The 15,582-nt window shown below is 30.8% G+C and overlaps 1 long non-coding RNA gene across 1 annotated transcript; it reads right to left on the reverse strand.

Moving 5' to 3' along the window:
- Window positions 1-347: 347 nt before the first annotated feature.
- Window positions 348-2,232, reverse strand: LOC114916550 (uncharacterized). Its single transcript, XR_003805093.2, has 2 exons — window positions 1,012-2,232; window positions 348-900 (listed from the first exon to the last, which is right to left on the reverse strand). It is a non-coding gene; the product is annotated as an uncharacterized LOC114916550 (long non-coding RNA).
- Between the last annotated feature and the right edge of the window lie 13,350 nt (window positions 2,233-15,582).

Genomic DNA, 15,582 nt, shown 5'->3' on the forward strand with positions numbered 1-15,582 from the left:
AAACAATAATAAAGGGAGTGAGTTTTAACGGTGTATTAAAAAAATGTATCATTAGCATTTGTCATGACATTAAATTTGACTGTGAATTTATGTAGAATTAGGTTTTACATTAATACTTCTTTTAATACCCATTCACCTACAATATGATAGTTGAAGTTAATTAGGTACACATTACATAAAAAACGGTTAGGTAGCTGCCTGCTACTTGTAAATTCATTGTAAACATCAATCCTGTACATTGTTTAAACAATAGAAAAATACAATTTTATCAACAAAATCCAACATAGTAAATAAATAATAGAGTTTTTTAAACATGTCATCCGATGTTCAGTTTCTGATAATATGTATAACAAAGTGACAAAATTCATTTCAATAATCTCTATATTTTAAAAGAAATTAGTCTACAAACCAAAAAAGAAAAATGCAATTCTAAAAAATCAAACTTAAAGAAAAAATATCTCCCATGATGAAATCCTCAATGCATGTGAAATGGTAAGAAACCTAAAATCGCAAAGAAAATATAAAATGCCGACAAGGGTAACAACTTGAATGTGCCTGAAACATCTAAACTTAGGCACTGTGCTACCACATGGACTGCCCCAAAAAGTACACACATTAATTTGGTTCCCTCAACAAACTCATGTACTAATTTCCTTTGTGAAACACCTGAACCCATCATGTCATTTCTATCTACCAGACACACCTCAACATAGTGATGAGAAAATGGAAAAAATGGTTTTCTGGGTGAAGAAATTCTCGTCGCACCAATCGCTCCAAGTTAACAAGATTGCGGGGAAGCAAATTGCCGTAATAGAGAATGGTTGTCACAGTTGCTGTGGGTTCACACACTAGTGCTGTTGCCAGCTTCACCAGTGAACGCAGCATTAGGGGCATTAGAATCTGCACAAGTAAGAAAATCAAAACAAACACCATATAAAGTTTGTTTGTAATGTAAGAGTTATCTCTTACATATATCTGTAGTTGATGCATGTGAGATATGAGGGAACATACCATGGTTATTCTAGTGTGTTATCGGTGAGGGAAATTGCTAAGAATGGAGAGGATTCATGTTGGTGATGATTAGAGTGAATTGAGAGAAAGGAGAAGAGGAATGGCAGAGAAAAATTGATTCAAATGAAGTTAAGTAACTACTGATATATTCACTCAGTCCTACCTACCCTTCAAAACTGTAAAAACTTGCAAATGCTTAGGTAATGAGATGCCCAAAATATATACACACAAAAGCTGCCACCAACTCTTGGGCCTTGTTGCTGCCAACACCGGCCTCATCGACATTTCACTTTGGAGGTTGGTAAGAAACAAAAACTATAAGCATCTGTCAAATATAAATATAAGTAAATAAATAATAGGTAATAAATGTAAAACAGTATTGCATAAATTTTAATTTTATAAATCTAAGTATATTTATTAGAGTCATTTAAAGAAGTCAACACAAGATTAGTATTATTTATGACTTGTATTAAAAAAAGATTTAAATGTGTAAGAATAAAGTTGTAATATTTTTTTTAAAAAGAATTCCCTTGGAGACTCCGAAGTTATTGAGGTCAGTGCCATATACTGCCGAGGCATGAAACTATTGTCTTGTCTAAAACCCCGCCAATTGTTTTTCTTCTATTTGCTTGTTTATAAGATATTGTAAGTTGTACTTTGTACGAACTTTTGGATTATTAAAACTAAGGAAAATAAAAATAGTCAACATAATTACGGTTCTTAATATTGTGAATTTATTTTTAAGTGGTTTATTCAAATAGTTGAGAAAACCATGGGTGCATAGCATAGGGTACACAATAGTGAAGATGAAAAGGCAAAAAGCTGAAAAAGCATGGTTGATTGGTAAAACTGTTTGCTAGTATTTGTTTAGCTAGGGTTGAATTCCCAACAAAGAAGAAGGATCTAGGAGCGCCCATTGCATTAATTTAGAATCTATGCGCTAGTGATAATCAATTACTACCATACGAGCAGGGGATTCAATTCACTTTTACAACTCTTGCCTCCTGAGACCTCGAGTAACTACGATGTTACTTGTGTTTTTGGTCCCAGTCTCAACATATCATTGTTATTCTGTTTAATAGTATTAGAGTATTTTTTAGATCAACCAACTTTTTTATATAAAAAGTATTATAATACTAGTTCTTATAAATAACTATCTAAATTTTTATTTAAATTTAAATTAATTGTATAATATTACCTTACTCTTCGCATCAATTTTTAACGTTATTATTATGTGAAATTACATGTTAGTTTAATAAAAAGAAATTGTTGTCGTATCATAATATCCAAATAATATAAATTAACAGTATAAAAGCCTGATTTTCACATATTGTATATTGTATGAAGGCCCAAAAACTCAATATGAGTGATTTAGTAGTCCAGAACGGACCGTTTCCAAATTGAAACGGGCCGTTCTAAACTATCAAAATGACCTATAATCCTAGTTGGGAACGGGTACTTCCAAAGGTGGGAACGGACCATTCCAAACATGACCGTTACAGGTTAAAATGTAACCCCAGAACGAGCCGTTCTGGTTTTAGAACGGGCCGTTCTAGATGTGAAATTTTACACATGACGAATGAGTTCAGAACAGGTCGTTCCAGATTTAAAACGGGCTGTTTCGGCCACTTCTTAATTATGCCTATAAATAGAGCGCTCTGGCACTCCCAAAAAGCACATTTTTCACTTCTGACTTCATTTCTTCTACACTCTCTTCTTTTCTTCTACACTCTTTGAAGACCGAGGGAAACCCATCGGAGGAGACCAACCAGATCCTGCTTAGTTTCAGTTACTGCTTATTAAGGTATGGGGAAAAAAAGAGAAATTTATGTGTAGAGTCACATGAGGGAATGAGTGGAGAAGAGTTCCTGTGAAATTTTTTAATAATTTTATAATTATTTCTGTTTGGAGAATTATTGGTATTATGAGATTCTGTATGTGTTAAGGATTATGAATATATAATTAATTTGTAAAAATGATGATCTGGGAGGGAGAACGAAATTGTAAAAAAGTGTCTGTGAGTTAGGTTTTGAAAAAATTGGGGGTTTTACTATTTGATTTAATATTCTATTAAATTGGTGAATCAATTGAGTTTTATATTAATTTATAAATGTTATTGTTATATTATATGATAACAATTAATGATCTAGATGTGGATTCATGGTGAATTGCTTGAGGGATATGTGAACCATTATTTTGTGTGGACTTATCTGTATGCGGAATTGACTTATGGACTATGGTGTGATGTCTTGGCACAAATGTGTACATATTGTATCTATCGTTTTAGTATTGAATTGATAGCATGATGTGACGAATGGTATGTTATGGCTTAATTGTTCAATTAATTATGATGTGAGATGTTGTATTGAATGTGAATGCGATATGATTTTGGTTCCTCACACTAATGACCAGGGATGACACGACCCTTGGGTAAGTGATGCTACAAGGACGGCGTGACCTTGGAATAGTGTGGGATGAGTGATGCAATGAACACGTATCACTTATGTCAGATGTGGCGTGGTCTTGACATAGTGTTAATTGTAAGATTTGTATAGATTATGAATGTGAATATGATTGTGGTTCCTCACACTAATGACCAGGTATGGCACGATCCTTGGGTAAGTGATGCTACAAGGACGACGTGACATTGACATAGTGTGGGATGAGTGAGGCAATTAACATGTATCACTTATGTCAGATGTGGCATGGCCTTGACTTAGTGTTAATTGCAAGACTTGTAATGGAATAGTATGATTGTGAATTGTGATGTGAATATGATGCATGATTGATAGAATTAGAAATGATTGTGAATATTTCATTAAATAATGAGTTATGATGAGATTATGTTGTGGCTTTTCCTTGTGTGCTTTACATATAGATGTCTTTTTTTCTCACCATACAATTTGTGGATGTTTTAGGTGAGAAAGATTCGGCTATGAGTGGCATCTAGATTGCCAACAGTTGAATTGTGGGTATGCTCTGATATTATAACATCGGGGCAGAGGATTTTTAGGACATGAATTTTTTATATGGATTTGGAGTTGTACTTATTATTTTAAAAATAATTTGTAAACTCTTAGGTTTTATTTTCCAAGTTTTATTTTCAATTATTTTGGATATTGAAGAACATTTTTGAAGGTTTTTATGTGAACCCTTTTTACCAATGTTAAAAATTTTACTTCCTTGATTTATTTACATTGTTACAATATATGTGTTGGGGGTAGTAAGGGTATCACAAACGGAATCATATTAATATATATGAATTTAATACAAGTTTTGAGATATTATGTAAATTATGTCGATGAAAAAAATATAGGGATTTAACTATAATTATTTTAGCATGACTTTTTTTTGAAGTGTTTTTAACGATAACGATTGATATAAAATTATAGGACTTTAAAATTAATTTAACTTGTTTAATAATAATAATAATAATAATAATGATATTATTATTATTATTTATTTTTTTAAGAAAATCTTTTTCACCGCTTGTTTAAGAAAATGTTATTGACATACTTTATTAACCACATTTCGAGTGTGTTCAAAAAAATTGTGAAATTTATTTTATTTTAATAATCGGTTGTATGAATAATTATAAATAAAATAAAGTTTTGTTTAGATAAATTTTCTAATTAAAAAGTAATTTTAAGATATTTAACTTCGTTTGAATGGAGAAAAAGTTGTTGAAAAATAATTGTCAAACTTTAAAATTTTAAGTTTCATAAAAATAACTTCTTTTTTAGGAAACAAATTGTTTACAAATGTAAGTTATTATCCTGAACACAGCTAATTATGTAAACGGTTTCTTCTTTAAAAAAAAATTAGCTCAAATGGGAATTGAGAGATTTAATCTCTTTCAAACATACTTCAGCCTCTAATTGATTGAAATTTATTAAAATTTAAAATTTGGTAAATTTTACATTTTATTTAATAATTTTTTTCTTGATTTTATAACTTTAAATAAATTTTAACAAAAGAGGAATGTGTTAGAGTGTGTTTTCTAACACTCCTTATTTATATATCTAACTTTTCTATATTGTCTTTTAGTTTTGAAATATATATTATTATATTAAAATTATGAAATTTATATGATAAAGAACATTAATGTTAGCAATAAAATATTTTATTAATTATAATTAAGTGTGTTAAATATGATTAGATCAGACAATTATTATAAAGGGATATTGAGTATATATATATATATATAGGAGGGTTCAAACGACACCGGTGTAACTTTTACTAAGTGTTACACCGCTTAATAACTTTATATTAAATGTGAATTTTGAAAATCCAACCGTTAGATTGAAAGTTCATATCTCTTAGATCATATATGTCAAATTTTATATTAATCTAAGATGATTTGATACTTCATCTTCATATAAAAAAATTGACGTAATATATACATTTCAAAATATACTAAAATATGAACACTTTGATTACCTTCAAGTTGTTGTTCAATTTTAACAAAATTTAACATATATGATCTAAGATATATGAACTTTCAATCTAACGGTTGGATTTTCAAAATTCACATTTAATATAAAAGTTATTGAGCGGTGTAACACTTAGTAAAAGTTACACCGGTGTCGTTTGAACCTTCCTCATATATATATATATATATATATATATATATATAAGGAAGGTTCAAACAATATCAATGTAACTTTTATTAAGTGTTATATCACTCAATAATTTTATATTAATTTTAAATTTTGAAAATTCAACTGTTAGATTGAAAATTCATATTTCCTAGATCATATATATCAAATTTTTTTAAATTTGAACAACAACTTGAAGGTAATCAAAGTATTCATATTTTAGTATATTTTGAAATGTATATATTACGTCAATTTTGTTTTATGAGAATGAAGTATCAAATCATTTTAGATTAATATAAAATTTGAAATATATGATCTAAGAGATATGAACTTTCAATCTAACGATTGGATTTTTAAAATTCAAAATTAATATAAAGTTATTGAGTGGTGTAACACTTAGTAAAAGTTACACCGGTGTCGTTTGAACTCTCTTATATATATATATATGTAAAAGTTTAATAATATTATATAAAGTTATTAACGTTAAAATAACTTATTACTATTAGGATTATTCTAGTGATAAGGGATTGAGGTAGTCAACTATTTTTTATTCAATAAAAAGATTATAAATGCGTTAATAATAAAATTTTGTTTATAAATTTATAAATTAATTACAATTAATTATACAATAAAATTATAGGCAAGATTTGTACGATATTAAATTTGGTATCAAAATCGTAAATCTATTATATAAAGTTGTTAAAGTTGGTCCTTCAAAAAAAAAATCCACCCAAATTGAGAGACAATTTAATCAACTATTTTTTACTCAATAAAAATTTATAAATACATTAATAATAAAAATTTATAAATACATTAATAATAAGATTTTATTAATAAATTAATTATAAATTTTAATTATAGAATGAAATGATAAACAAAATTTATATGATATTAAATTTGATATCAAAATTATATTATATAAAGTTGTTAATGTTGGAACAACTTTTCCTCTATAAAAGAAACTCGCTCAAATTGAGAGTGAATTCAGTCAACTATTTTTTACTCAATAAAAAGATTATAAATATATTATTAATAAGATTTTATTTATAAATTAATTATGATGAAATTATAGGCAAAACTTACATGATATTGAATTTGATATCAAAATGTAAATTTTTATCTTATTATATAAAGTTGTTAACATTTTAACAACTTTTTTTCTAAAAAAACAATTGACTGGATTGTCTCTTAATTTGAATAGACTATTTTGAGAGAAAAATTGTTCCAACATTAATAACTTTATATAATACATTAATAATAAAATCATAAATATTACTATATTAATTTTGGGACAATTTTTTCCTTCAAAAAAGTCGGTCCAAATTTGGTGAGGATTCAGTTAACAACTATTTTTTTTTACCCAATTAAAACATTATAAATACATTAATAATAAAATTTTATTTATAAATCAATTATAATTAATGATGGAATGAAATTATAGACTAAAATAATTGGACATGAATTTGGTCAATATTCATTATGGTCATTCAGTTTGGAATGAATTTTTATTGATTAAGGCAAGGTAATGGGCGGTAGTGTCACGATGCTTTGTGGAGGTTCTTCACTATTTCAGAACCTACTGAAGCTTCAAAGGTTGTAAATGGTTGTTCTTCATAGTGTAGCAAGCGATTTGGAAGAACAAAGAATATAAAAACAGAAAAAAAAAAAAAAAAAAGCATAGAAAATGGAGAGATCGAAGAACTAAAAGAAGTATCCCAAGAGATGCGTGCAGGTCTTCTTACACTGTACTTTAACTTTTTATTTTAAAATTTTAATAATTATATTTATTTGTATTCTTTGACGTTTGAGAACAAAGCTCATTTATGAATCTTTCACTTTTGTCACCTGCTAACCAATCCGATACGATAAATTTCAATCTTTTTATCCTCGATCCAGTCGAATTCGATGGAGTTGAAATATTTTAACCACCTCTAGTTAGCACTGTCTAAATAGTTTTGCTGATAAAAAAGTATCAGATATAATGATTTTATGTTGCACAAAGTTTTATAAATGTTTTGCTCATGAAGTTGTAATAACAAGTTTTAGTGTATTATTAATATTATTTAGTAGTTTTGTTGTTAAATAAAATATTCAATGATATATAAAACTTTTATTATTACTTTTAACTTTTAACTTTTAATTTTTAAAATAATAAAAAAATACCCTTCTACATGCTAAAAGTATCTTGGGAGAGATGGTAACAACTAACATGGTACTATAAAGAGCTCTTCTCCAACCATAGTGATTGTACCTCTTTTTTGTTTACAAACCACTTTTCAAAGGTAGATGCTTTTCAAAGAATAGGAAAGGCTAATGATGATGAAGAAATTGTTCGTGTATTAGAAGTATGGGAGGGTTTAAAACACCATGGGTGGACGACTTGTAAGTTATCTTCTACCAATTTCAATAGGATATAGTAGCCTCAACAATGTGGGCTCTTATATATGACATGGATTTAAACCTTAAGTACCATTAGCCTAGACAACGTATCTTACAAAATCCTTACCAAGTTGTTAGTACATAAGTTGAGAAAGGTGATTGAGGATTTGGTTGATCCTAATTCATGAAGCTTTGTATCACATAGACACAGTAGTGATAATATTATTATCACTTAGTAGGTTATTTACACAATGCAGAATAAAAAAAAGGGAAGAAAGGATGAATGGTCATTAAAAAAGATCTCGAAAAAGCTTATGATCATTTGAATTGGATGTTTGTCAAGGGCACGCTTTAAGATATTGGGATGCCACAAAAATTCATTAACTTGGTGAGGAGTTGTATTTCTACTCCTAGATGAGGTTGTTGTGGAATGGAGACATGCTAGAGGAGTTCAAACTAACCAAAAACATTAGACAAGGAGTTAAGATATGACCTTATCTATTTGTGCTATATATGTAAGGAAATCCTTTTTCATCTTATTAAGTTAGAAGTTTCCAATAAATTATGGAAGTCGATCATCCTATTCAAGGGAGGCCCTTCTCTTTCTCATCTAGCCTTTGCTAACGATTTTATTCACTATAACAAGTAATTTGGAGGGTGACAATTGCACGAGAAAATTATTTGAGCAATAGGGACATGTGGAAGGCGATCGACAAATATTGGTCAAGAGAAAAAGCACTAGTCCTCACAAAGAGAGTGTGCTTTTAAGGGGATTTCAACACTGATGTAAGGAGGTTGTTTGGTATAAACTCTCTTTCTCTTGATTTTCTCTCTCCTTGCGTCACGTTTCTTCCTTCATATCATTCTTCTTTGCCAATTCTCTGTTTTTGTCTCTACTATTTTTTATTCAAGTGGAACTCATCATTGATTACATCTTGTTGATCTAATTCCTGTTGTTATTTCAGTTTATTATCATTTACTATTTTTTTTAGAAAATCATCATACTGAACATTGGAATTACTATCTTTGTGTCGTTCAGTTTCAATATAATTTTCATGTTTCATTGGTGCTTTTATTGTCATCAATGGTTGAGAAAACTTGTATGTGAGAATTATAAGCTTAGGTATCTACATTGATGAGTTGGATGGATCTTCAACATGAATGTGATCAAGCCAGAGATCAAGCTCAAAGGGAATTCATGATTCAGTTTCAAAATGCTCAACAAGAATGTTTGGATTTAATGCAACGATCTATAGATTTGTTGATTTTAAGTCAATCTCAACACATTAATGGTTCGGACTCAAATCATGGTACTCTGTTGAACATTACAATGCTAGTGAAGGATATTTCACTGGGATTTCCACATTTCAACGGTCATACACTAACTTTAAAATGGATTTTCAAAGCTAAGAAGTTATTTAATTGCCATAACACTCCAAATGTTGATAGAGTGGAGATCGCTATGATTCATTTTGAGAAGGATGTTATTCCATGGTTTTAGATGTTACAACATATGAATGTTGTTAGTTCTTGGAACGAATTGACTCGTGCATTAGAGATGCAATTCGAACCTTCTCCATTCGTTAAAATGGCCTCAACCTACAACAATCAAATAGTTGAGAGGATTCTTAGGCCTTACAAGATATTACAAAAGATTTGTAAAAGATTATGCCTTTATTGTTGGACCTCTTACTGATTTACTAAAAAAGAATTCATTCCATTGGTTAGAAGTTGCATCTAAAGCATTTCAAAACCTTAAAAATGCCATGACTTCTATGCCTATTCTTACTATTCCTAACTTTAAGGAACCATTTGTATTGGAAACAAATACATCAGGATCAGGTATTGGAGTTGTTTTAAGTCAAGATCAACACTCAATTGCTTAGTTTTCCAAGAGGCTATCACCTTGAATGCAAAAGCAATCAACTTATATAAGGGAATTCTATGCAATAACCAAGGCAATGGCTAAATTCAAACACTATTTGTTGGGATATAAGTTTAGGGTTCGAACTGACCAAAAGAGTTTAAAAGAATTGCTTGATCAAACCTTGTAGACCCCTAAGCAACAGCAATGGTTACCCAAGTTTTTAGGGTATGACTTTACCATCTAGAATAAATTTGGTAGAGAAAACATTCCAATAGATGCCTTATCTAGAAGTCTTTTTATGGTTTGGTCACAACTTACTGCTAATTGGTTAACAAGTGTAACAACGTTGACAAAAAAGGATGAGGACTTGTTGAAGCTAATTACTCAACATTCTCAAGATGATCTAAATGATACAAAATATTTTGTGAGTGATGGATTGGTGTTTAGAAAAAGGTAAATTGATGATTCCTGCAGATTCTAAATTGAGAAATCAAATTGTACAAGAATTTCATGATTCTAAAGTTGGTGGTCATGCAAGTTGTACTAAAGTTATTGCTAGAATTTGTAGTCAATTTTATTAGCCAAAGATGCAAGAAGAAATTAAGAATTACATAAAGAATTGTACTTGTCAACAAGCTAAAGTGGACCAAGCTTTACCAGTAGGACTATTGCAACCATTACCTATTCTTCAGCAGATTTGGGAAGATATTGTTATGGATTTCATCACCAACTTACCACATTCTAATAGTTTCTCTACTATCATGGTAGTGGTTGACAGACTCTTTAAATTTTGTCATTTTATTGCTCTTAAGGTTGATTTTAGCAGCAAAAGTGTGGTAGAAGCATTCATCAATCATAGTTTTTAATAGAGACAAGATTTTTATTAGTTATTTTTTACAACAATTGTTTAAAGCTCAAGGCACAACTTTGGCAATGAGCTCTTCATATCACCCTCAGAGTGATGGCCAAATAGAAGTGTTTAATAAGACATTAGAAGTGTATCTAAGATGATTTGTTTATGATAATCCTAAGGCTTGGTCTTCTATGTTACCCTAGGCACAATATCGGTATAATTCTTCCTTTCATCATAGTATTGGCATGAGAGTCCCTTTAAAGTTGTCTTTGGAAGGGAACCTCCCTTAGTTATATTGTATGAATATCATTCCAGAGATCCTACTTCAATACAAGAAACATTGTTGAACAAAGACAAGGTATTAGAACAACTCAAGCTCAACTTGGCAAAGGCTTAGAATTATATGAAGTTGCAAGCAAATAAGAAGAGAAGGGAGATGCACTTGGAAGTTGGAGATCCGGCATTGGTCAAATTACAGCCTTATAGGCAACATTCTCTTGCTCTTAGGAAGAATAAAAAGCTTAGTATGAGATTTTTTGGCACATTTGAGGTGTTGGGAAGAATAGGATCAGTTTCATATAAGCTGAAATTACCTGATTCAGCTCATATTCATCTCGTTTTCCACATTTCACTATTAAAGAAGTTTATTGGCAATCAATCCCAAAAGTACTTGCCACTACCACTTACCACAACTAAGCTTTGTCCAACAATGCAACCCCTTTGTATGCTTGGTTCTAGAATCATCATGAGGAATTCCACACAAGTGCAACAACTTTTAATATAATGGGAGTTAATTGAACTTAAGGAAGCCACATGAGAAGATTTGGAGACATTTTAGCAATCTTATCCTCAATTCAACCTTGAGGACAAGGTTGATTTTAAGGGGAAGGGTATTGTAACAAGTAATTTGGAGGGTGACAATTGCGCAGAAAAATTAGTTGAGTAAAAGAGACACGTGGAAGGAAATTCGCAAATAGTGGTCAAGAGAAGGAGCACTCATCCTCACAAAGAGAGTGTGTTTTTAAAGGGATTTCAACATTGATGTAAGGAGGTTGTTTGGTATGAACTCTCTCTCCCTACATCACGTTTCTTCTTTTGTATCATTCTTCTCTACCAATTCTCTGATTATGTCTCTGTTATTCTTTATTTAGGTGGAACTCATCATTGATTACATCTTGTTGATCCAATTCCTGTTGTTATTTTCGTTTTTTTTTTACTATTTTTTTTTCCAGAAAATCATCATACCAAACATTGGAATTACAATTTCTATGTCGTTCAGTTTCAATATAATTTTTGTGTTTCATTCTATTCGCTAAAGCATCTCTAGATTAGGTGGAGATTATCCAAGAGTGTTTGGACCTATTCTATACTAGCTCAGGTCAAAAGGTGAGACTAGAGAAAACAAGAATTTATTTCTCCAAGAATGTTTCTTAAAACGTCAAACAACAAACTAGTCAATAGTTTGGCTTTCAGCATATTAATGACTTGGGAAAGTATCTAAGGGTTCCCATCCAACATAAGCAAGTGAGCACGTTTATGTACCAAGGTATTATGGATAAAGTCAACCAATAACTTAGCTCTTGGAAAGCAAGTAATTTATCGTTTGTAGGATGTTTAACTTTGTCTCAATCAGTGATCTTAACAATGCTTGTCTACATATATAATGCAAACAATACTTTTGCCTACAAAATTGTGTGACAAATTGGATAAGAAATGAAAAAAAAACTTGTGGAGAGACACCAAAGTGCAAAGGGCAATACAAGGAGTAGCTTGGCATAACGTTTGCCAACTAAAGAGAGAGGGAGATTGGGACTTTGTAGTGCTCGCGTCATGAATTTCCTATTTATGATGAAAAACTACTAGAAAATATGTGCAAAACCTAAGAAGTTATGGGTTCAATTTGTTAAGGCCAAATATAAATTTGGAGATGAGTTAATGCGAGTGTCTACTAAACCCATTGCATCCAATTTCTAGCAAGGAGTTTGTAGTGTTTGGGAGTTGATGAAGAATCACTTACCATGGAGGATTGGATATGAATCACAGGTTTTCTTCTAGTTGGACCTGTCATTGCCACACTTTCCAACAACAAGTGATGTGGCTTAGCATGTGATTCCAAAGGAAGAGCAATGGAGTTAACTATGTGAATCATCATGATGATTGGGATTTGGATCAAATTAGATATCTAATACCAAGGAGGATATATTCGTTGATTATTGGGCATGTCCTGCCGATGTTTTATGTAGAGGAGGATATCTTGGTTTGGAGAGGTTTTTCTCAGGGTGTTTTCTCTACAAAGTCTGCTTATGAATATGTTAAGTCTACACATGATACTACCTCACATTAGGTTTTCAACCACATTTGGAAATGTTATGGACTAGAATGCATCAAGTCCCTTCTTTAGAGAGTCATTCATCAGTAAGGATGTGCAAAAAATTCAAACTAATCCGAACTGATCCGATCCTTATTAAAAAATTCAATTCATTTAAAGAAAAATACTAATCGATCAACTTTGCAAAGCCAATTTGATTATCCAATCTATTTTTACAAAATGGATTGGTTTAATTAGTTTTTTTAATTGATCCATGAGTAAAAAGTGAATAATTACACGAAATCGAACTAATCGACTTTTAAAAAATCAAATCGGTCTATTTTATAAAAAATAAATCGGTTAATTAACCCATTTTTGTAAAATGAATCAATTTAGTTTGGATTTTTCAAAAATCCAACCCATAACACCCCTACTCGTGAGAGTTTGCTAACCAATAGGTGTTGTGTGAAGTGAGGCCTGACAACAAATGTTGCTTTCCCTGTGTGTTTGCTCGAGGAAGAATTGTTGATGCATGTATTATGTGATTGTGGCCTAGTGAGACATATGTGCCTTATTCTACTACAAGAACGTTTCAATCATTTTTTCATTGTTTCAGATATACATGACTGGTTGCTTATTAACTTGGTGGAGGGGTTGTGTCATGTAGACGATTGGGGGTTACTTTTTGCTATTGGTATTGATACTATTTGACACGTGTAACAATGTAGTTTTTAGGGGTGCCATCAACTTATGTATAAAATTCGTAGATGTATACCGGAGATTAGGAGGAATAAGGTAGCTTTTTCGAATCTCCCCAATCTATGCAACCATAAGGTTATTTTTCATATAGTCGGTCATGTCCACCGATGGGAGTTTTGAAATTGAATTGTGATTGGGCACTTAGTGGTGGCATCTCTTCGTTTAGAGGAATTTTACGAGATAGTTCGGGAAATTTGCTTGTCGATTTACAAGCAACTTGAGGTTATGTTCAATGATCCAAGTTGAATTGTGGGTAATCTACCATGGTTTAAAGATCATGCGAGACTTATTTCCTAATGACAACATTCTAGTTGAAACAGATTGAGCAATGGCAATCAAGTTCCTAAATGATGGGTGTTATTGTTATCATCCATGTTATTCCTTGGTAAACAAGGTAGTGAATATGGTTGGAGAGGACCAAGATGTGTCTTGTAATAATGTTCCTAGAGAGACGAATCAGGTGATTGTTTGACTAATCATGACTGTCGCAACCGAGATCGCGAAATTGGGTTATTACAATGACCATTTCGTATAGGAAGGGGTGTATATCTTTCATAGACCTCCATCTTGGTTGCAGTTTCATTTGTTGGCCAGTACTTCAACTATTTTTTTTCTTTATAGACTTTTAGTTTGGATATTTAGTCCCTCAATATATATATATATATATATATATATATATATATATATATATATATATATATAAAGTTAAATAAATAAATGGTTAAAAGTCTCTTTTAGTCCCTTATAATATTTTTTTATTTCAATTTAGTCTCACTTTAATTTTAGGTCTCAATTCAGTCTCCAATAATTTAAATCATTGCAATTTGGGACTTTCGTCTAAATGATTTAAACAGAGTTAACTCCTGCTGACATGGATGCCAGGTGGATGCCACGTAGATGCCATGTAGGTGGATCCCAAAATACTTGAATACACCTAGAACCAGAACGGTCCGTTCTGAAACCAAAATTAACACATAACATGTGCATGCAGAACGGGTCGTTCTGGTTCCAGGTGTATTCATGACACTTGGCATCCACCTATGCATCTACGTGGCATCCACGTCAGTAGGAGTTAACCCCGTTTAAATCATTTGGACGAAAGTCCCAAATTGTAATAATTTAAATTATTGATGACCAAATTAAGACCTAAAATTAAAGTGAAACTAAATTGAAAAAAAAAATATTATCAGGGACCAAAAGAGATTTTTAATCTAAATAAATAAAGTTGGACTCCACTTGCTTACATCTTAAACGCGATCGTGTATGAATTATCATGCATTATTTAGTTATTTGAATATTAGCTCACCGTGATTAGAAAGTTTTGCAAAAGATAAATCTAACACGTGTGAAATCAATATTTTATGGTCGATGTCAATGTGGAAATTATATTTTCCGTAGAAAATGGAATGGTTTCTAATAATATAATGTCTATCTATATATACCAGATTATGTACGATTTAACAATCATTTACGTCATTAATTTAATTCAGAATATCCAATACTCATATGAAAATGAACAAATGTATGTGTGAGAGAAAATAATTCAAATATGAGAATAGTTTAATTTTCCCCTTGTATAATAGCGATAACAAGGTTACTGTAACATTTAGTATCTTGTACATACAATTCTTAAACCCCAAGACTAGGCGGATTCTAATAGTTTCAGATAAGTAGGAAAATGAAATGAAAAAAATAAATAAATCAAATGGACGTAAAAACATGGGTTGGGAAAAATATCTTAGTGGATAAGAAAAATAGATAAAAATAAAAGTTATGTTGTGAAATGAACCCGTAATTTTATATAATA

Source organism: Cajanus cajan, chromosome 5 (assembly GCF_000230855.2).
Source record: "Cajanus cajan strain Asha chromosome 5, NIPB_CcT2T_4, whole genome shotgun sequence".
Taxonomy (NCBI): domain Eukaryota; kingdom Viridiplantae; phylum Streptophyta; class Magnoliopsida; order Fabales; family Fabaceae; genus Cajanus; species Cajanus cajan.